The sequence below is a fragment of the Cavia porcellus genome, unplaced genomic scaffold (assembly GCF_034190915.1).
Source record: "Cavia porcellus strain 051 isolate PalLab524CR breed Dunkin Hartley unplaced genomic scaffold, mCavPor4.1 scaffold_28, whole genome shotgun sequence".
In the NCBI taxonomy this organism is placed as follows: domain Eukaryota; kingdom Metazoa; phylum Chordata; class Mammalia; order Rodentia; family Caviidae; genus Cavia; species Cavia porcellus.
The window spans coordinates 52,397,524-52,420,129 of NW_026947511.1; the positions used below are offsets into that span (position 1 = coordinate 52,397,524).

Consider the following 22,606-nt stretch of genomic DNA (forward strand, 5'->3'; position numbering starts at 1 on the left):
ATTCTCCTCCTCCTATTTTACTCTATGTCCTTTGGGACTTCCTCTCTGACTTCCCTGGTGAGGACTTCAGAATTCACTGTCAGGACTACTCTACTCTACTCCACTCCCTTAAGGGGCTACTACAGGCTGTGCCTTGCTGCAGGGTGAGGGTCCTCTGCAGACTCACAGCCCTCCACCCTGATCACCTTCCTAACTGGAGCACATGGGTGAAATCAGTCATCGCCCACAGAAGCACTCCTCAGGGCTGTGCTTAGACCCGCTGGGGCTAAAACAAACACTCAGGCCAAAGAGGCTCACATTAAGAGATCTACATAACTTTTACTACGGAAATGGCAGGTGGGGTAAATACCTCATGTCCAGCTGCGGGCCGCCCTGACGTATCCAGACCTGCAAGGCCTCCCAGATCCTTTTAACTCCCCTCACAGGTCCCCTCCATTACCAGCTCACCACTGGGACTCTCTCCTCTCTTGTTTCTCAGACCCGATAGATGAAAGACCTCCAGCCCACAGCCATAGCTCACCCGGAGGCCCCTCTTCTCTCCCTCCCGCCCCCACCTTCTTCCTCCTCCTCATCTCAGAGTCACTCTCAGACTACACCACTGTGAGCTCCCCGCTGTTTACCCAACACTGCCCCCTCCTCCTCTCTCCCCCTGCCCATCATGCTTGATCCCGAGGTCCTCTTGAACTCCCATTTTATTTCCCAAGCAGCACCAAACTGTCAGACTAAATTCAAAATGTCAGACCTAGGTCCTCAATCCCCCCAGGGAGACCTCTTACATGTGGCTTTCCAGGTCTTCACCTATAGAAAAAACAACAAAAATAGGATGACCTTCAAAAGGTTACATTCCAGGCTGAAACTCTAAGGCCAATTTACGGCCACAACAGCTACAGCTGCAGTGAGCGGCTCCTAGAGCTCGAGATAAAACACAGACTGGAGGAAAAATATCTAAAACCCCGAATGCCCCACCATCATGCTTCAAGTGCGCAAACAAACCACACTGGACACGAACCTTCCCTGACCTGCAGCCACGACTGGGAACCAGTCCCATCTACAACCAGGAGGCCACCGGAAGTGCGACTGCCCTGTCCCCCAGAGAGCAGGTCAGGCATCACCTTCCCCGGCCTCACAGGATGGACACTGCCGCCTGGACTCATCACCTGCTGATCTGCTTGGGATCAGCACTGAGGAGGATCGATGGGGCTGAGGCCATGGCCTCACCCAGGTGTCCCTCTCTGGGCCCTGGGTCTCGCTGGACATCTCGGGTAAAACCTTCTCTTTCCTTGATGACATGGAAGCCACCCATAATGCTCTTCCTGAGTTTTAAGGCCGATGTTCCTGCTCTGCAGTCTCCATTGTTGGAGTTGACAGCCAAGACACATGACCTCTGCAGACAAAGCCTCCTCCCTGCAGATTCCAAACCCTGTGCTTACACACAGCTGTCTTATTATCCCAACCTGTCCAGTGCCTCTTTTCGATAAAAATTCTACTCCAGAAACTCAGTTTCTCTTGTACCCTCTCCCTCTCCCCACAGCTCTCACACTCCAACCCACCATCATAGCCACAGACTCAGCTCTCCCCTTCCCTCCTCCGTCATGGACCCTGCAGTCTGCGACACCTCCAGTCCCACTCAAGCCACCCCCATTACTGCACTGCTAATTCACCTCAGACACCCCTCAGCCTTCCCTTCTGTTCCCCAATACCAGTGGCCCCCAAACATCAAGAAGGGCTCAAACTATTATCTGCTGCTTGTTAACTTGGGTTTCTAAATGCCACTCACTGGCCTTATGACACTCCCATTCTCCCTGTCCTCAAACCCAACAGCTCCTATCACCTAATCCAAGGTCCCGGAGCTATCATCAGTATAATAACCCAGTTCACCTGGGGGTATAAAACCCTCACACTACACTGTCTCAGATTCCTCCACAGACTTCTTACTTTCCTGTAACAGACTTAAACATACACATTTCACTGTTCCCTTACATCCACAATGCCAGACCTTTCCACATTTACATGGACAGATTCGGATACTCTTCAGTCACTCAACTAACACAGACAGTGCTGCCCCAGGAATTCAGAGACAGCCCTCTCTTTTTTAGCCAAGCCTTAGCCAATGATCTCACAGCTATAAATCTGCAACCTAGCACACTCATTCAGTACATAGAAGACTTCTACTCTGCCCCCTCCTGTGCCACAACAACACAACCCACAGCTGCCTCACTCAACTCTCTCTGTAGTAGAAGACACAAGGTCTCCCGTCCAAAGCTCAAATCACCTCACCAAAGGTCAAATATTTTGGCATCCTGCTTATAGCCACACATGGTCCATAACCTCTGACCATAGACTCCTTTGTGACTTACAGACACCAATCACAAAACAACGAATATTATCCTTCTTAGACCTGGCAAACTGTTTTCACCTCTGGAGCCCCAACTTTGCTTCCTTAGCTCAGCCACTATACCAAGCCTCTAAGGGCCTCTTTCAGAACCCCTGGACCCAACTACGCCAATTGACACTCCCTTCATGAAGCTTAAGGAGGCCCTGCTTAGAGCCCCTGCACTCACCTTCCTAACCCTCCTGTACCCTGTATTCTGTACACTACAGCAAGTAAGGACAGTGCAGTGGGAGTACTGAGACAGAGTGAAGGGTCTTCATTCCAGGCCGTAGCTGACCTCCAGATACAGAAACAGCCAGATACTACAGTTAGAGGACGGCCTCCCTACCTTCAGGGGATAGCAGTGACAGCCCTCCTGACACAAGAAGCCAAGAAGTTCACTTTAGGACAGACAATCACATTCTACTCACCACACCAGCTAGTCAATCTGATTTCTCACAGGACACTACCAGCTCTAATGATCCTGTCACAGCTACAACAAGCACATCTACCTCTAATACAAGACCCCACTGTCACAGTCTCACCCAGCAACACCCTCAGTCCAGCCACCCTATTGCCCCCTCCTGCAACAGATACAGAGGTACGTCCTCTGCACGACTGCTCAGAAGTCCCCCAGTGAACTCATACCTCCTTCCCACACACACATGATTCTCCTCTCTCTACTCCTTCCCAGGTCACCTCCTCAGTGAACCCCTTTGAGCTTATGTACAGTGGACTGTACTTTGTCTTAGTAAACTTGCCTTCTGTCTTAGTTACTTTTTACTCATCGCTGAGACAAACTACCTGAAGCCCAAAGCTGGGAAAGGAAAGGTTTATTTCTTACAGTTTTTGGAGGTTTCAGTCCATACTCAGTTGGCTCCAGGGTAGGCTGGCATGGCTGGGCCGTAGTTTATGGTGGCTGCAAACATCAAGGCCGAAACCAGCAAGAGAGCCAGACACACGTTCTTCCTGCCATTACATCATATACTGGCTCTACCTCTATATGGGTGCAGCACTGACACCATCAATCCAAGCACTAGACAATGAACCATCACAAATGCACAATGCAAAATCATGAGGCCTGGGGGCCACAGACATAAACCATGACACCTTCACCTTCTAACCATCCTCCCTTAGCCAACCAGATTGGTTCTCTCATTTCTCTGACACCTTCTTCAACAATACACAGACTTTTGCCTCCTCAAACCTCTGAGGGACACACACCAGATCCTCCTCTGTCTCCAGGAGACTTAATCTATGTCAAAATTCCTAAGCCCACAGGTTCAACTTCAACTCTTCAACCAAGAAAAACGGACCTCATCTGGTGAACCTTGGGACTAGGGACTCCCATGCTGGTTTCACATCACCCAGAGGAAGAGATGTCGTCTGCTGCCCGGTGATCTCGGTCCCAAACACTGTAAAGGGCCTCTGTGGACCTCACGTCCAATAGCTCCCACCCAGCTCAGAGTAACGCAGCACAGACACTAAAGCCTTGCTACCCTACCTGGTTTGGGCCTATACCCGGCTCTCTGCTTCTCCTCTTCCTCGCAGGTGCTCTAACACTCCACCCCCCAAAATACACCATTCTCCAGAGGCTCACAGTTACCACACTCTTTACATTAATAATCTTGCTGTTTACTTTCCTCGATGCCCTTAGTCAACATAACAGGCTTCCTCCTCCACCTCAACCCACTCCTTCACCTAGTCCTATGCAAAAAAGCCAACCAGCCTGGCCCTCAACAGGATAATTCTGTCTGTGGATGTGGAGCCTGCACATGTCTTCCCTCCCTATGGCAGGGACCACGCACAGTGGCTGTGATAATACCACAGCTCACCTTACACACTCAGTCACAAACATACACCAACATCTGCAAGGCCTCCCACATCACACTCTCACACGTAGAGTGGCCACGGCACCTACTGTGACTGGGATAAGTGTATTTTCTGCCATCAGTCGGGGAGCAAGAAGATTAAAAACCAGCCTCACATACTAGCATCAGTCATATGACATAAAAACAGTGATAAAAGCAGTCCCCCAAAATGTTAATTCACTCCACGATCAAACAAACTCATTGCCATGGCAGTTCTCCAACAAGGAAGGGCACTCAGTATTCTCAGAGCAGGACAGGGGGACACTACTCCGTGTTGGGGGAAGAATGCTGCTATTTTGTTAGCCAAATGGATATAGTAAAATATCAGGGACAAAACAAAAACCTTGGCACCTGATATATGCAGCAGACACCACTTCTCACAATCTACCTCCTGGTCACCAGAAGAAATGATAAAAGAAATGAAAGAGACGCTGAACGTATCTAAAGAAGACACAGTTAAAAAAATTGGAAGACCTAAACAAAAAGGTAGAATCCCTGAATGAACAATGTAACAAATAAACAGAATACATAAAGCAGATACAAAGAGATATACAGTAAATCAAAAATTCCATTGAAATTTGTAAAAACCACCTCAATGAAAGTGAAGATAGAATTTCAGACCTCGAAGACAAGATTGCAGCTAGTGAACAGGAAAGGAAAGATCTTTTAAAAATAACAGGAATCGGGGGCTGGGGATTTAGCTCAGCAGCATAAGCGCCTGCATTGCAAGTGTGAGGTCGTGAGTTTGATCCCTGGTACCGATAAAAATGAAAAAGACAAAAAAAAATTAAAAAAATAACAGGGATGAGGAAATAATTCAGCAGCTACAAGATGATGCAAAGAAAAACAACATAAGATTGATAGGGATAAATGAAAAGAAGGGGCAACATAAAGAATGTCAAGAGGATATTTAGAGAAGTAATAGCTGAAAATTTCCCAAACGTGAGAACTGAAACTGACATCATGATCTGTAAAGCATATAGAACTCCAAATAGCCATAACTGAAGCAAAACTACATCCAGACATACAATAATCACTATACCAGAAATCCAACATAAGCATAGAATATTAAAAGCAGTCAGAGAGAAAAGACAGGTCTCCTATAAAGGAAAACCAATCAGAATCACAGCAGACTTCTCAACGCAAACATCAAAGTCAAGAAGAGCATGGAGTGAAATATTTCAGATCCTAAAGGAAATTGATTTCCATCTTAGACTGACATACCCTGCAAAACTGTCCTCAAAATTGATGGAGAAATAACATACTTCCATGACAAAGAACAGCGGAAGAACTTCATGATCACCAAGCAAACCCTGCAAAGAATACAAAGAAAGACATTTTAGATACACTTAGAAAAAAAACAGTAAGCAAAGCAGACAATGAAACAAAACAAAAAGATAAAGATGCAACAGCAGAAAGATAACATGTCAACAATAAACCAGTATATAACAGTTATAGCCATAAATCTAAATGGTCTCAATGCACCAATTAAAAGAAACAGACTGGCAGAATGGATCAAGAAACAAAATCCAACCATATGCTGTCTACAAGAAACCCATCCAACCCAAAAGGATAAAGACTGAAAGTCAAAGGATGGAAAACAATAGTTCATGTAACAGGAACACACACACCAAAAAGTGGAAATAGCTATTCTGTTTGCAGACAATGTGAACTTCAAACCAAGAATGACCAGAAGAGATAAAAAAGGTCTTTACATACAGGTTAGGGAAAAACTTCAAGAGTAAGAGATAACAACCTTAAATATATATGCACCAAATTCCAGAGCACCCAGTTATATAAAGCAAGTATTAATAGAAATGAAAAACCAAATTAGCAATAACACAATTATAACAGGAGACCTTAACACACCATTGACACCAAGGGACAGATTAACCAGACACAAAATCTGTGAAGAAATAACAGAACCGAATCACACCTGTGAACAAATGGACTTGATAGACATATACAGGGTGTTCCATCCAACAACATAAGAATACACATTCTTCTCAGTAGTACATGGGACATTCTCTAAAATGGACCATATACTAGCTGAGTGAACATATTTAAATCAGTGCAAAAGAGTTGAAATTATCCCATGTGTGTTATCAGATCATAGCACCATGAAACTAGAAATTAATGATAAAAGATACTGCAAAAATCCAACAAACACATGGAAACTGAGTAACACACTCTTGAGTAATCAGTGGGTCACAGGGGAAATTAAAGAAGAAATTAAACAATACCTGAAAGCAAACAAAAATACAAATACAACTTACCAGAATCTGTGGGATGCAATGAAAGCTGTCCTCAGAGGAAAATTTATTGCACTGAGTTCCCATATCAGGAAAACAGAACTATACAAATAAATAACCTGATGCTACACCTCAAACATCTAGAAAAAGAAGAGCAAGTGAAGCCTAAAGCCAAAACAAGGGAGGAAATTATAAAAATCAGGGCAGAAATTAATGCAATACAGACTAAGAAAACAATCCAAAGAATCAGTGAATCAAAGAGTTGTTTCTTTGAAAGAATAAACACAATTGATAAGCTCCTAGCCAACCTCATTTTAAAAAGGGAAGAAGCTCAAATTCATGCAATAAGGAATGAAAAAGGCAAAATTACTACACACTGTAGAAATACAGAAGATCATCAATACTTATTTTGAAAACCTCTACTCTCAAAGGTTTGATAACACAGAAGACATGGACAGATTCCTAGAAACATACGAAGTACCAAAGATAGGTCAAGAAGATGTAAAACTGCTGAATAACCCAATTTCTATTAATGAAATTGACAATGTAATGAAGTCCTTACCTACAAAGAAGAGCCCAGGCCCAGACGGATTCACTGCAGAACTCTACAAAAAATACAAAGACTTAATGCTGACACTCCTCAAACTCTTCAATGAAATTGAAAGGGAAGAAATCCTTCCTAAGTCATTCCTGGAAGCAAATATTACTCTAGTACCAAAACCTGAGAAAGACCAACTAAAAATGAGAACTACAGGCCAGTCTCCCTAATGAACACAGATGCAAAAATCCTCAATAAAATATTGGCAAATAGGATGCAGCAAATCATCAAGAAGATTATACATTATGATCAAGTGGGATTCATCTCAGGCATGCAGGGATGGTTCAACATATGTAAGTCAATAAATGTAATCCACCATATCAATAAAGCCAAAAGTATGAATCACACGATCATTTCTATAGATGCAGAAAAAGCTTTTCATAAGGTCCAACATTCATTCATGATAAGAACCTTACAGAAAATTGGAATAGAAGGTCTTTACCTCAGTATGATAAAGGCCATCTATGACAAACCAACAGCCAGTATCATACTAAATGGCCAAAAACTGAAGGCCTTTACCTTAAAATCAGGCACAAGACAAGGATGTCCCTTATCACCACACCACTCCTACATAATACAGTACTGGAAATACTAGCCAGAGCAACTAGACAAGAGAGAGAAATAAAAGGGGCAAAGGTGGGAAGAGAAGAAATTAAACTATCATTATTTGCAGATGACATGATACTCTACATAGAAGACCCCCAAAACTCCATTGAAAGACTCTTAGATATACTAAATAAATTCAGCAATGTAGCTGATACAAAATCAATACTTAAAAATCAATAGCATTCCTATACACTAACAACGAAATCACAGAGAGTGAAATAAGAGAAGCCACACCCTTTACACTAGCAACCAAAATAATGAAATATTTAGGAATTATTCTCATGAAAGAAGTGAAAGATCTATATAGGGAAAATAAAATACACTGAAAAAAGAAATTGAAGAGGATTTCAGAGGACAGACATCCCTTGCTCATGAATGAGAAGCATAAATATTGTGAAAATGGCCATTCTCCCAAAACTGTTATACAGATTCAATGCATTCCCAATAAAAATACAATCAACATACCTCATAGATCTAGAAAAATCACTCCTAAAATTCATCTGGAACCAGAAGAGACCTAGAATAGCAAAGACACTTCTAAGCAGCAAAGGCAAGGCAGGAGGCATCACAATCCCTGACTTAAAGTTATACTACAAAGTAACTATAGTAAAATCAACATGGTACTGGAATAAAAACAGAGCTGAAGATCAACTAAATAGATTAGAAGATACAACCACAACTACAAACACACTCAGCCACCGTATCTTTGATAAAGGAGCCAAATATGTTCACTAGAAGAATGACAGTCTCTTTAATAAATGGTGTTGGAAAAACTGGTTCCCCATATGCTGAAAACTAAAACTAGACCCATGCCTATCACCATGTACTAAATTAAAATTTAAATGGATCATAGATTTGAATATTAAAACAGAAACACTAAATCTATTGGAAGAGAAATTGGCTAAAAAGCTTGAAGACATAGGGGTAGGTAGAGAATTCATGAACAGAAGTCAAACTGCACGGGAAATACTTCACAGAATCAATAACTGGGGTCACATCTTATTGAAAAGTTTCTGCATGTCAAAAGAAAGTTCCAGCATAGTAAAAAGAAAACCCACAAACTGGGAAAAAATCTTAGTGAACTGTCCCTCAGAAAAAGGACTTCTGTCTAAAATATATAAAGAAGTTGAAAAATCGGACCCCAAAAATTCAAAGATCCAATCCAAAAATGGGCATCTGAGATGAATACACACTTCTCAGCTGAAGAAATACAAATGGCAAATAAATACATGAAAAAATGTTCATCATCATTTCCCCTCGAGAAATGCAAATTGAAAACCACACTGAGATTCCATCTCACTCCTGAAAGAATGGCCAGGATCAGGAAAACCATCAACAACAAATGCTGGACATGCTGTGGGGAAAAAGGAACTCTCATGCACTGTTGGTGGGAGTGTAGACTGGTGCAACCATTGTGGAGGCCAGTCTGGAGATTTCTCAAAAAGGTGGGATTGGAAGTCCCACTTGTTCCAGCTATCCCACTTCTAGGCATATTTCTAGAAGATCTGAAAACATCATATTACAGTGATATATGTGCATCCATATATGCATCCAGCACAATTTGTAATAGCCAGATTTTGGAAACAACCTAATTGTCCATCAACTGAGGAATGGATAAAAAAGATGTGGTATTTTTATACAATGGAGTACTACTCAGCTACAAAGAATGATCACACTGAGAGCTTTATAAATAAATGGACGCAGCTTGAGACCATACTCATAAGCAAAATAAATCAAACTTACATGTATGAATACCAAATAGTTTCCCTAGTATAAGAAATGATAAGAATACATAAAAGTATGTGGTAATCATGATTCTTTATATTGCTTTGAAGCCTTATAATGTTTTCATTCATTAATAGGAATGGTTTTATACTGGGTTGTTCGATTTTATTGTCTGTGATGGTATGAACAGCTATTTTGAAGAAAACAAGACATTGTAATAGCTTGTAATGATTTAATATCATCTTGTTTTGAAGTTCCACCAAGCTTTTGTTCTTCAGTCTCCATCAGTTTTATCATGTTGCATCTTACTGGATTTTATTATATGTGATACCATAAGCAAAAATTTTATAGACAAGGAGATAATATAGTAACCATTGTTCATTTTCTGTTAGTTGGTTCTGAATACCCTGTAATACTTTCATTCTCTTGAATGGTTTCACACTGTCTTGTTATGTTTGATACTATAGCATATCAAGGTATACTCAAATATTTCAAGGAAAGAGACACTATGGTAGCTACTGTTATGTCTGGTTATCTTGTGGTGAAACACTATGTTGCTTAAATTGTTCTGTTCTGACCTGTGTTGTATGTCCTCTATTATCTTAATCTTTTTTAAATAAAAAAAGAAAAGAAAAAAATGTAATTAATTAATAGAATGTAAGGAATTAGGAACCAAATTGGATAACAAACATGACTTAGCCTGAGAGCTGTGGCTGTGAGGCCTTGGTGAGTGGGTGATAGGATGGTTAGATTTAGGGCTGGGAGGGCACCGCTTAGCATGAGTGATGTGAAACCAGAATGGGAGTCCAGCAACTCTGCCTGCTGTTGGAGTTGCCAAGAAGATCAGATGGGGGCCGCTCCACCTTGGCTGTAGTCGTGGGGATGATTCCCTGTAACACAACTTTAGTAAGTATGTCAGCAGTACAAACAAAGTTGAGAAGATATTTGGGAGTTTTGTGGCAGGGCATGTGTGTAAAATCTACCTGCCAGTCCTGGCCAGGGTTGTGCCTGAGAAACTGATGAATAGGAAAGGAAGGGGTGCTGTGTGTCCCTGAGCAGAGGTTTCACTACAGATAACAGGTGTAACCTGTTGAGACCTCAGAGTGTCTGGGTCATTCTGCATAAACACCAAGGAATAAAAAAAAGTTATTTTAAGATCTATGACTGTAACGTGAGTGGTGGAAGGAGGGATATGAGACAGCATAGGATAAGGGTTTGTCACCACTGGTTGGATTGGGATAACAGCACTACTGATTACCCTAAGGTCCTATACTAGTCAGTAAGACCCAACAGGCTTGAGTACTGGGAGAATGGGAGTATTATAGGGTGAATGGGTAGGTTTAAGAAAACCATTGTCTAAAAGATGCTTAATTATAGGTTTAAGTCCTTGTAAATGTTTGGAAGCTATGGGATCCTGGGGAACACAAGGAACAATTTAAGATTCCCTGAGACTATTAAAATAAGCATGGCATGGGCAGTGTAGGTGCGACGGAGTTATCTCAAACTATGGGATCCACCAGAGAAGAAGCAAGTCTGGAACCTGCATGAAATAGGCCCTGTAAAGGCTGCATAGGATGGTTGTCAACACCCACTATACAGGCTGAGGAATCAATTTAGCAGCTGGAAACTCAGGAAGAACCCTTTACATGGTCTCTATGTCCACAAGTATAGAGAATGTCTTACCTGAGACCTCTAGTGGGACGTGGGGCTCTGAGAAGGACACCTTAATGGGGGCTGTGGGCCAGAAGCCCATCAATCTTCAGCAACAAGTCCAAGCAGATCAATTAGTGATGAATCTGGCAGTGATGGAGTCTCCTGTGAGGGCAAAGAGTTAGAGGATGGCTTACCTGCTCTCTGGTGGTTCGGACAGTGGCTCCAGTGGCCCTGGGCAAGGCCCCAAAGGAGCGCCAGGATTGGGGCACTCTCTTGCCCAGTGTCCTTTGCTGCACTTGAAGGATGGTCCAGGAGGGGCTCAGGCAGCTCTACCTTGTGTCGGTTTACCTGTCTCAGAGCTCCAAGTGTCACTGCTAAAGATCGGATTGTTATTTTTTATCTCTGTTGTTGAAAACATGAAAAGCCATATTAAGAAAGTCTCCTTGTGGGGTTTGAGGGCCACCTTTAGCCTTTTGTCTTGGGATCTGGCCCACAGTGGAAGGTATCTGTCTCTTCCACAGTCACAAGACATCTGGTTTTTATCTTGGCTAGGTGTACAGCTTTAAGTCTAAAAGAGACAAAGGCAAAGAATCAATTAAGTATGCAGGAGTCAAATAATGCAATCAACAGGGTATTTATGATTATAACTTTAGCAATGGCTTTCTGTAGGAGGATAAGGTCCAGGGAATTTCAGAAACTGACATGTCATTCATTTGTCATATATAAGTATCTCGTATGCTGTTAGAATGTCTAATGCCATCTAATTTTTGGAGGATGGCCTGTTTTATTAATTTTACCTTTTTATTTAGGAGAGAGATCAGCTATGGTGTCATTTAATGCCAGCTGAGTATAGTTAATTATGGCCCCAATATCCCCGGCACTGGCTGGATGGTGAAGGGCTGAGCCAGGGCCGGCAGACGGGCTGGGAAAAGCTCAGACCTGGCCCCTGCCCAGATTCTGGTCTCGTTGTTCTGCATGCAACATATAACCATTTTTTTCTGGAAAAGATCTGGTGGATCCCAGCAAAAGGAATCTAAAAGGAATTTATAATTATCTCTTAATTTCAGTTGTTGAACATTCATAAGATTGATAACAGTACAGTACAGTACAGGCAGTAAGCTTAACATAGAACATTAAATGGCTATTAACCGTGAGTATTTTAACATTTGAGCGCTGAAGCAATTTATGAAGCATCTCTAAGCATACGTTTGGATCTGAAAGAAAACATTTGTTATCATACATTACATACATTTTTAAAAAATTATTATTTGACTGGTGACCTCATGTTCATTTGATCCGAATCTCCTGGCTGGAACACAAGAAAAAGGTAGCAGAAGCAATCTCAATTTTATATGTGAAGGATGAATATACCATCAGATCAGCAACTATGAACTATTTTATTTATATGAACTTTAGCTGAGGTGTCTCCCATAAGGCTATGGAAATTATTGGGGCCTCCAACTAATGAACAAGAGGTGGTTACATTTACCAGGTGGCCACTTTCCTTTTTATCAGTTGAAGTCTTGTCCAATATTTCCTGACCCCAAGGGATTTTGTTTAACCAATTTTATCATCATTTTGACCAGCTGGAAACCTAGGTGGAAGCATGTTTTTAAATCTATAAACCAAATAAACCTTGACTAAATGGTTTGAAATGCAAAAGAGGCAAAAAGATTGTTGAGCTCAAATAAAAAGGAACAGCTGTTTACAGAGCAGGCAAATGGACAAACATGGACAGATGATCTGTACATTATAAATGGACTGAACAAACAGACAACAGATATATAGACTGACAATCATCTTATAAAATTAGGGTGCACTCAAATATATTTGGCCAATTTGAACTATAATACATAGACTAGTGTGAACCTTTTCATAGATCAATTAATAGAGATCTCTTGAAATAATACCAGAAAAGGAAGCTAATTTATGGCTAATCTGAGATAGCCCAGAAAGTTAAAAAAAAAAAAAGGAACATATGTTTTGGGGCCAGCCTGTTCCCAAAGCAGTAGAGATCCGCCTGGCAGGCATGTGTGGGAAATAACAGGCTGCTGGCAACATGTGGCCTTCCAGAAGGCTGGAATGCCTGGGCCGAGTACGGTGAGCTGGCAGAGAACTGACCATGCAGGGGAAGGAGACAAAGAACCCTCAGATAGGCAGTCATCTCCAGTGGGGGGATTGAGAAACTGGAGACTGGAGACCCTAGGGGAAGGATTAGAGACCCCGGGGGGTGAAGGAGGAGGAGAGGACAACGCAGGTCTCCGCCTTTGGCTGAGAAAGCTGCGGGATTTGGTGTGTGAGATACAGGGGAGAAGCCGTAAGACAGGAAGTGTGGGGAAGAGAGAGAGATCCTGGAGGAGCAGAGTGAGAGAAGGACACATCCCTAAAGTGAAAAAGGCCTACAGATGAAGGGTTTCTGCCAACTTGCCGCCATTGTGACAAAAGCATAAATAAAAGATCAGCTTTTTGGTTTTTGGTAGCCTTTTAGAAGCCCAAAGCACCAAGGTTATGAACCAGGCACCCCAGAGGTGTGTTTTTTGGGGACAGAAAGTACTCTTAGCATTTGGTGAGCTAAGAGAACAACTGTGCCTTGGGACTCAAGTGTATTACCTCTCTCCCAAGGAACATGGAAGTTGTGCTGGGTCAACATGTAACAAAAAAGACCTTCACCAATTTTGTAAGTGTGACACAGAACATCTCCACACCCATTCTCCTCGGCCAGGTCACAGAAGAGTGCAGGGCGGGCCCCAGCCAACAAAAATGTCAGTCTCTCCTCATGCTGTGCGGCCTAAGGAGCTTGACAGCTGGTATCCCTGTTGGGACGGCAGGATGGGTTTCTGTCCCAAGCTTGCTAAGGAAGGAAAACAAAAAAATCCCAGAGGGCAGCTCACCGGTGTGCAGTGAGGAAGGTCGCTGTTGCAGGCAGATTAGCGGCAGCAAGGAAACAGTCCTGGAGGAAGAAAAGCTGGTTTCCGCGGGGTAAAAGAGGGTTCTCAGGCAGGGAGCGCAACCGGGAGGGTTGCAGGAAAATGACAGGATTTTCTGCGCAATGAAAGAAAGAGAATGAAGTAGAAAAGGCCTTTATTCTAAGGACTTGGAGAGAATCTCCATGACTGTTGGAGTCAGGCTTTCTCTGGTGTGGGGGGCTGCTTTGGTCTGGGGTGGTGAATAAAAGGGACATTGCTGATGCATGAGCGGCCCATGTAATTCTTTTTGCACCACAGGTAAGTTGCCTAAGGAGGGGGGGAACGACCTCAAGGTAAATGTCCCCTGGCCCTGCCTCCCATTGCTGTAGTGTCCTATCTAGGGCAAAATCCTCTCATAACACTAACCTAGGCACCTCCTCTCTGTAATATTCCGTGCTGCTCTAGATTGAGTACATATCACTCAATCAACTTTGATTTCTCACAGCTAAGAAAAAGAAATGGAGACCAGGACCAGTCACTGAAACTCAGGCATTGGGCCATTACAGAAAACCTTTCCTAACCCCTGATGACGCTGAACTTCATACACAGTAAGGAAAGGGAGGAACTCAGAGCCGAGGAGCGGGGAGGCCGTCAGTAAATGAAAAATTACCCAAAAAGGTCAGAGAGGAAGCTGGCTGCCCCGACCTAACAGGATTCCTGCTGCGGTCAGGGCAGGGAGATCACGCATCCCGGGGACAGTGGAAGATGAGGGACCTGAGTGGGCATCGAGGTGGTCAGATATCCAGGGTGGAGGTTTCAGGGGCACTAATTTAGGCGGAATCTTGCTGAAACTGGGCAATGGAGAGGTGAGCACAGACATCAGGGCTGATCTGTGAGGAGAAGGCAGAGCAGCCTGAGCAGAGTTTGCTGAGAAGAGAATTGCCCACCTGCTGATTCTGCTCTTTGGTATTAAAGTTCACAGCCTGTCTGAGATCTGTGGGAATCGATGCTCTGGGATCCTCTCAGCAGTCAAAACACCTGGAGCCCCAGTAGGAAAGGTGCTCGGGTCAGTGCTTTGGCCAGGCTAGAAGCAAGTGAAGATGAGCCTGAGGCAGAACTGAGCAAAGAAAGAGACCCAGAGCCCAAGTTAGATGGTTTAGGGGGCAAAGCTAAAGCTGCCGCTGGGGCAGAGCCAGCTGGGAACCGGGCCTTTGTGGGTCACCAGCTCTGTGAGAGGCCCCCCCTCAGTGTGCACTGCTGCCCTGAGCCCCATGCAGGGCACCTCAGTCTCCAGCAGGGCCAGGTCTTCCTGAGTAGAGGATGAGTCTGAGAACAACCTGCACCCAGCGGGGACCTGAGGAGAGCGGTCTGCTTCTGTCGCAGTTGGGTATGGGTGGGCAGTTGCTTCCCATATGATCTGGCACCTCCATTTCTACCCCTGTGGAGGAGAAGAAATGTAAGTTGTTCAGTATGACAGTGTTCTTAATCTTGCAGAAACAAATCCATGTCTTCTCTGGAGCGAAGTTGCTCCTTCTCAGCTGAACATGGGCTCATTTCTTTAAAAAGCCATTACCTGGTAATAAGGCCCTGTTGGTAAGACTGATGCAACCAGGGTATTTAAACATCTCCAGGATTTTTGATGCTCCGCTAATCAGACACAAATGCAAAAAGTAACTACAAACTATGTCAGGGGAAAAAGGATGAGAGAAAAATATCAAACCATCAAAACATTTGAGCATATTTGAAAACTAAGCAAAAGGAAAGTCTTAAAGGAAAAAAATTGATGACATTTAAAATATAATGAAAAAGTGAAAAACAGAAACAGATGGAGAGAATTAATGAAGCAACTAGCAGATTGCATTTTGAGAGAGGAAAATAAAAACACATAAACGACTCTGGGTGCAGTGAGAGGCTATGGCCGGGGATCCCTCGAGCCCAGGATTCCAGAGCAGCCTGTCAGCACAGTGAGGCTGTCTCAAAAGACAACAAAACCAAACCTCAGAGGTGTTTAGGTGCTGTACTGGAGAGTAGGGAGGCCCACAGCAGCGCAGGTCTTCAGGAGTTTGTGCTGCTGGACAAGGACACTGAGGGCAGGACTGAAAACCCTGCTCTCATTCTGCTTCATGCAGTCAGGTGGGAATGACTGTGCACCTAAATCACCTCAGTTCATCATAGTTACTTAAAATGCTAACAGATACACCACATACTTCAATAAAGGACTTGATGTATTCCTGATATTAAAGAAGGGTAGATATTCCCTGGCAGGAAACACAGGCTGGGTGGTGTGACAGCCCTTTCAGGGCTCAGTCTCAGGGTCCTGGGCTCCTTTCCTGTGAAGACCTGCAGACAGCAGATTTACTGTTAAATAGGTGACAGTTTTGATGATGTGGAAGACGACAGTGACAACCCTGATGCTGCAAAACTCAATTGTGTTGTGTAGCTTTTCATTTCAAAATAACTATTGATAATCAGGAAGCAACAAAAAGAGCATATGGGGAGGTCCACTCTCCCTTCCCCCAGCTGCCTAGGTCAGCGCCTCTGTGACTGCAGGGCACTGTCAAGCAGGAATTCGGTGCTGGCGGTGAGTGGGAACACCTAACCGGCGCAATTCGATCAGGCTGTGGCTGACAGGGAGAGAAGCTGGGCCTCTCATATAAGCTTGCATATATAAGGAACAGAGAATATGGGAAGAGGCAGCAACAAGAAAGGCTCCTCGGCCCCCAATTCTGAGAAACAGGCAATAGCGGACACCGCACCAATACACATAAAGCACCATATAGAGAGCCTCATAGACCAATTCAGGAATGAAGTTATCAACGACCTGAAGCTAGAAGTATGCAAAATAATTAGAGAAATGCTAAGCCCCACCCAAGAAAAAACAGATGGTGGAATGGAAGAACAGAAAAAGAGGGGAGAATTGTTTGATGGAGAAAACAGGGAAAGCATAGAATACGTGAAGCAGGTTCAAAGGGACTACCAAGAAACTAAGAAGTCTATCAAAGACTGGCATAACAGCTTGAAAGAAACTAAGGACAGACTATCTGAACTGGAGGGCAGAATTGTAATATGGGAGAATGAAATGAAAAACTTCTTAAAAATAACAAAGAAACAAACAGCAATAATACAAAGACAAGAAGATGATAAGAGGATCCATAACTTAAGGATTAAGAACATAAAAGAAGAAGTAGGGACACAAACAAATGAACTACAAAAGCTACTCACAGAAATAATCCAAGAGAATTTTCCTAATTTAGCAAAAGGTAAAGATACTCAGATGTATGAGGCATACAGGACCCCAGCTACCTACAACCCAAACAGAGCAACACCCAGGCATATAATAATAAAAATTCCAGAAATTCAATACAAGAACAGAATATTAAAAGCTGTCAGAGACAAGAAACAGACCACTTACAAGGGAGCACCCATCAGAATTACAGCAGATTTCTCTGCACAAACCATCAAATCACGAAGAGCATGGGGGGAAATAATTCAAGCTTTGAAAGAAAATAATCTCCAGCCAAGATTGAGATATCCTGCACAACTGTCCCTGGAAATTGATGGAAAAACAAGGTGCTTCCAGGATAAAGAGGAACTGGGGGAATTTGCAACCACCAATTCAACTCTACAGAGAGTATTGCAGGATATTCTAAAAAAAGAAAAATACAAAGAATCCAGAAATAGTGGAGGCCACAACTAATGGAGTAGAGAACAAAGTGAAGAAGACAAACTGACAGCTACTGACAGAATAAGAGCTCAACAGAAATGAGACAGAGAAGATTGGATGATAGGAAAAGCTATTTTGGAGAAAATGACATCTTAATAGGTAATACTGATTAAGTATCATCTTGTTTTGAAGTCTCATCTAGCTTTTGTCCTTCTGTCTCCAATGGTCTAAATAGGTTGTATCTTACTGGATTTTATTATGTACGATAGTATAAGCAAAAACCTTTTAAAGACAAGGAGATTATACAGAAACCATTATTCATTTTCTGTTAGTCGATTCTAAATACTCTGTAATGCTGTCATTCTCTTAAATGGTTTTACATTGTTTTGATATACTTAATGCTACAGTATACGAAGTTGTACTCAAGGATTTCAAGGAAAGAGACAATATGGTAACTACTTTTAGGTCAGGATTATCTGGTGGTGAAACACTATTCTGCTTAAATGGTTATGTTTTGATCTGTGCTGTTTCATTGTTATGCCCTCTTTTATCTCAATCTCCACTCCATTATTTACTTTTTTAATACTTTTTAAAAAATTTTTATCCTTTTAATTAAAGGAAAAAAATAGCAGGATATATTATAGTAACCCACTTTGACTTTCCATTACCTCGATTTAAAGCCCTGTATTACTCTCAGCATCTGGTTTTTAACTGATGTTCCCCTATTCTGTTTTGCTGGATAGTATCAGGTTCGAAAATTTAGGCATCAGCTGTGAAGATAATGAGATTCATTATAACGCCCATTCTCGTTGACTTTTATCTACTTTTGAAGACCTACAATGTCTCCAATGGTTTGGTTTTGTCGGTTTTGTTCTTTACTGTTTTGTTCAATTGTATTATGACTAATGGTATAGGCAATTCTATTAGAGATAGCGGGAGGCATTATGGTAACCATTGTTGATCACCTTGTATTATGTTTTCACATTATCTATTATGTCCACCCTTTTGCCTTGACCGATTCTGTTCTGTTATGTCACATTTGGTTTTACTCTCTTCCAAAAAAGTAATAAGAACCGTGAGAGCAATGAAACCCAAAATGTGTAATAGTCATTGTACAAAAGAGAGGAAAAGAAAGTGCTCTAAACTATATAACTGCATGTATATTTAAGTGTATAAGATAGAATATGATATCACAGAGTTTTATTGGATCATTGAACAGAACTGTTTGCAGTATCATTGATGGAATGTCCACTTTACAAGCTTTAATTTTGTGACTTGAACAATTATTTCTAAGATGACAATATGTAATCCATTAACTAGTGATTTCCTACTGTTCATTTTTTTCTGCAAATCTGTACAACTTGTACCCTTTCTCTGCTTTTTTTTCTTTTCTCCTTAAATAAAATAAAATAAAAAAAAAAAGACAGCACCTCATTCAGAACAAGTGGCTTCTCCCTGAGTGTCTCTCCACAGTCTTAGGCTCCGGAGGCAGCAGGCAAAGAGAACTCCGATATGGAAAGAGAAAGATTCACCTCTGCAATTCTGTCAGAGTGTTTATGTGCAAATTAATTATCAAGGAGTCTGTAGCCACGGCTTAAAAAAAAAATCATCACACAATCTTGAAAGGAAACAACTGGGAACTCAGATAGCAAGTTTTTCTTTTAATCACTGTCCTGAGGAGCCGCCCCTTGCCTGTCTCTGGTGATTCTCCTTCTATGAAGCTACTATAATTCAAGCTACCTGAGTGGAAAAACATATCTGAGGACTCAGTCTTGTTAGCATTCACCAAATCACAAGAAGCCCTTCCAGCCCCTAAGAAAGAGCACTTATTCACACCTATTTCTCTTCCTTTTCTCATCCAAATGCTCCTCACACTGAAGAAGGAAGTCTAAATGAATTTGATTTTGTGGTCAACCAGCACCACTGACTTTAATATTGTTTTATTGATCAACTTGACTTTTTAATATTTTGAACTGTGAAAGAACACAGTACTGTGTTTTTTTCAGTGTGAAGTTTTCTATGGAACACTTTAAATGTGAGCCTTTGGCATGACTGAATTTTTGCATGTTCTTAGTCTTTTTCGTTGACATTAAATAAATATCTACTTTCCTCGTTTAAACACTCAAAAAAAAAAAAAAAAGGAATTCGGTGCTGGCTGCGGGCTCATTCATATCTCAGTTGGTGCTGCGTGTGGCTCTGCACAGTGTTTTCCCGTGTGGAGCTTTGTGTAATTAGGACCCAGGGGGGCTCTGTCACCATCACAGATTCCCCTGCACAGCTCCTCGTGCCTTCCCCCTCACTCCCTACTGCTGGCAATCAATCTTCTTTTCTGCTGTTTTTTAATCCATTTCATTTCAAAGAGAAAAAAATAGAACAAAATTTGAAAACACAACAGTCAGGACAGCAATGGTACATACATTGTGCATTGTCATCCACAAATCAGTCACCCAGAGCACAGGACATCTGCATCCATTGTCTGAACAATACCAGCACAAATCCTTCTCTTCACTGAACTCAGAGAAATCAGTAGTGTGTAACTATTTTAACTATATTTTATACACATATACAGACATGGTTTCTTTCAGCATCTTGGACTAGTGAGACAATACAGTGTTTACACAAGCACATTTGATTTATGTCACTTATGAGAATGGTCTCAAGTTGCACCCATTTATCAATAAAAGTCTTTGTCCTCTTTTATGGATGCGTAGTCTTCCATTGTGTAAAAGTACAGCTTTTTCCCCATCCATCAGTCAGTGGACACTTACGTAGTTTCCAGGATCCAGCAATTACATATTCTGCTGCTGTGAACATGGTGCACATACACCACTGTGGTACGGTATATTTAATTCTTCTAGGAAGACAAACATAAGGGGAATAGCCAGAAGGGGTTGAATGGGACCTCTAATCCTAGATTTTGAGGAATCTCGCACTGAAGTATCTGTGCGGGTCCGTATCAGGATGCCAAAGGGTCTGAAAGGGAACCCTGAAGAGTCTACACTGCAAGACCGAAGAATCCACCCCAGAAGGCTAAAGACACCCAGGTGGAAGCCAACAGTCTGTACCAGAAGCCAGGCGATGCAGACCAAGCTGAAGAAGAAGACCAGAGCAAGGCCAGCCCTGAAAACACAGATGCTCAAAACAAGCCATGAAAACAAGCTGTTCCAGCACCAGGAGTGCAAGGGCACAGGCCAGCCAGCAAACAGGTTGCCAGGCAGCAGGGTTGAAATTGACATTGTTCTTCTGAGTGTGTGGGGTACAGGAGTTTATAAAGAAATGTGCAGCAGTGGTTGAGGGGCTCCTTTCTGCCCATCAGGAGGACAAGGGCTCCACTGGACCCCAGCTTTGTCTCTTCATTATTTTCTCATTCTCTTGAAGTCCTTCAGCCCAAAAACCTCAAGAGCTGCATGGGTTGCACCTTATGGCACCTGAACATGGACAGGGGAAGAGATGGAGGCTGAGGGGACATTTCCCATCTGCACACAACAATGTGAGAAGTCGTTGGTATAGGTCAGGGGTCATCCCCGGGAGTGTGATAATGGCTGCATCAGGTGTGAAGAGTGGGGAGTATAAACAACCCCTTATTGTCTAGGGCCAGCTATAAACAGGCTTGTGAGAAACTCTTGCCTGCAAGAAGAAAAAGAGTTGTATTGATTATATCAGCTGTTTAACTATGGGACAAACAAATTCTAAACAATTGCAAATGTATGTGGAACAGTTTGTTCTAAGCTTGTTTATACTATTTACATTTTTGTGGTGGATCTGGATTGGACATGGTCTTAATAATTGTAAGCTTCTTGAGACAACCACAGCGGAACTGGTTCCAGACACTATTTTAAAATCAAGTCCCAAGCAGAAAAAAAAAAAAAGATGGTGGAATGACAGCTAGACCAATAACCAATAACCTTAACTGAGCCACAAACAACTATCTCCAAATTTTCAACTCAGCGAAGTTTTGCTGCATTACTGGTTGAAACTTTTACCTCTGAGTGGGCAGAGCTATTTCTCCGTCTCCCTTGCACCTGATGCTGAAAGAAGCCAGATGGGCGGGGAGTGCGTGGAGGGTTTCCTCATGTCTACCCAGTTACTAAACTTCAGATTCCCGATAGTCCTAGAAAATTATACTCACTCAGGTCGTCAGGTCACAGCCTAATGGAAAAAGAAAGAACAAAGCTATTTGTTTTCATTTTGGTGGGGAGGACAGGGAACATTTTGCCAAAAATTGTGCTGCACCTGTGGGGGCAGCACAGCCACCATCTGTTCCTTCAACAAAACCTGGTGCCCTCTGTCCACAGTGTAGATGACAGTGTCATTGGGTCACTCAACATAAAGGCGAAACTGATGTGGAAGGCCTTCCTGTTCCAGAAGAAAAACATCCAGCGGGGCCTGCAGCAGCCCTACCAAGGAGCAGGGATGCTGGGGCTCAGACAGCTGCCCTGAGATGCACAGCCCGGCTCGGCACGGCAGGCTCCTGGTGCTCAGGAGTAATGCGGTCCTGATTTGAGGTTTACTGATCTTTGTTTAGAAAATACTCTCACAAAGACAATTTCAAATAACCAGTACAACAAACCTGTAAAACTTCTAAAAATCCCAAAATTGGCTTTCACAGGCTGGTGATAGGCTGCCTCCTGCCTGTCAATAGCTCACTATGGCTTTGTAGTGAGTCTTGTCTTCTGGTAGGGTAAATTCTCAAAGGGGCACTTGCTTCAAAATAACCATTAATGTAACTCTACATTTATTTAGGTCTTTTCTGCTTTCTGAGTCGTCTTTAATTTCCAAGACACCTGCTCCAGACCGCATGCTAAATTTCTTTGTTTCCAGAGGAAGGAATTCTAAATTTACATACATGGGAGGAAATGGTAAACAGCTTAGAGCACGGCTGATGAAAAAATGAAGGAACACAAGTCTCCCTGGGCCTCTACAGACTTAAAACTATTGTTTAACAGGAGAAACTGCTGCT

At 42.5% G+C, this 22,606-nt stretch overlaps 1 protein-coding gene across 1 annotated transcript in view; it reads left to right on the plus strand.

The window, feature by feature from the left end:
• LOC106025018 (saoe class I histocompatibility antigen, A alpha chain) overlaps positions 1 to 22,606 on the plus strand; it is a 70,590-nt gene that overhangs the window by 39,156 nt on the left and 8,828 nt on the right. The window lies entirely within an intron of this gene.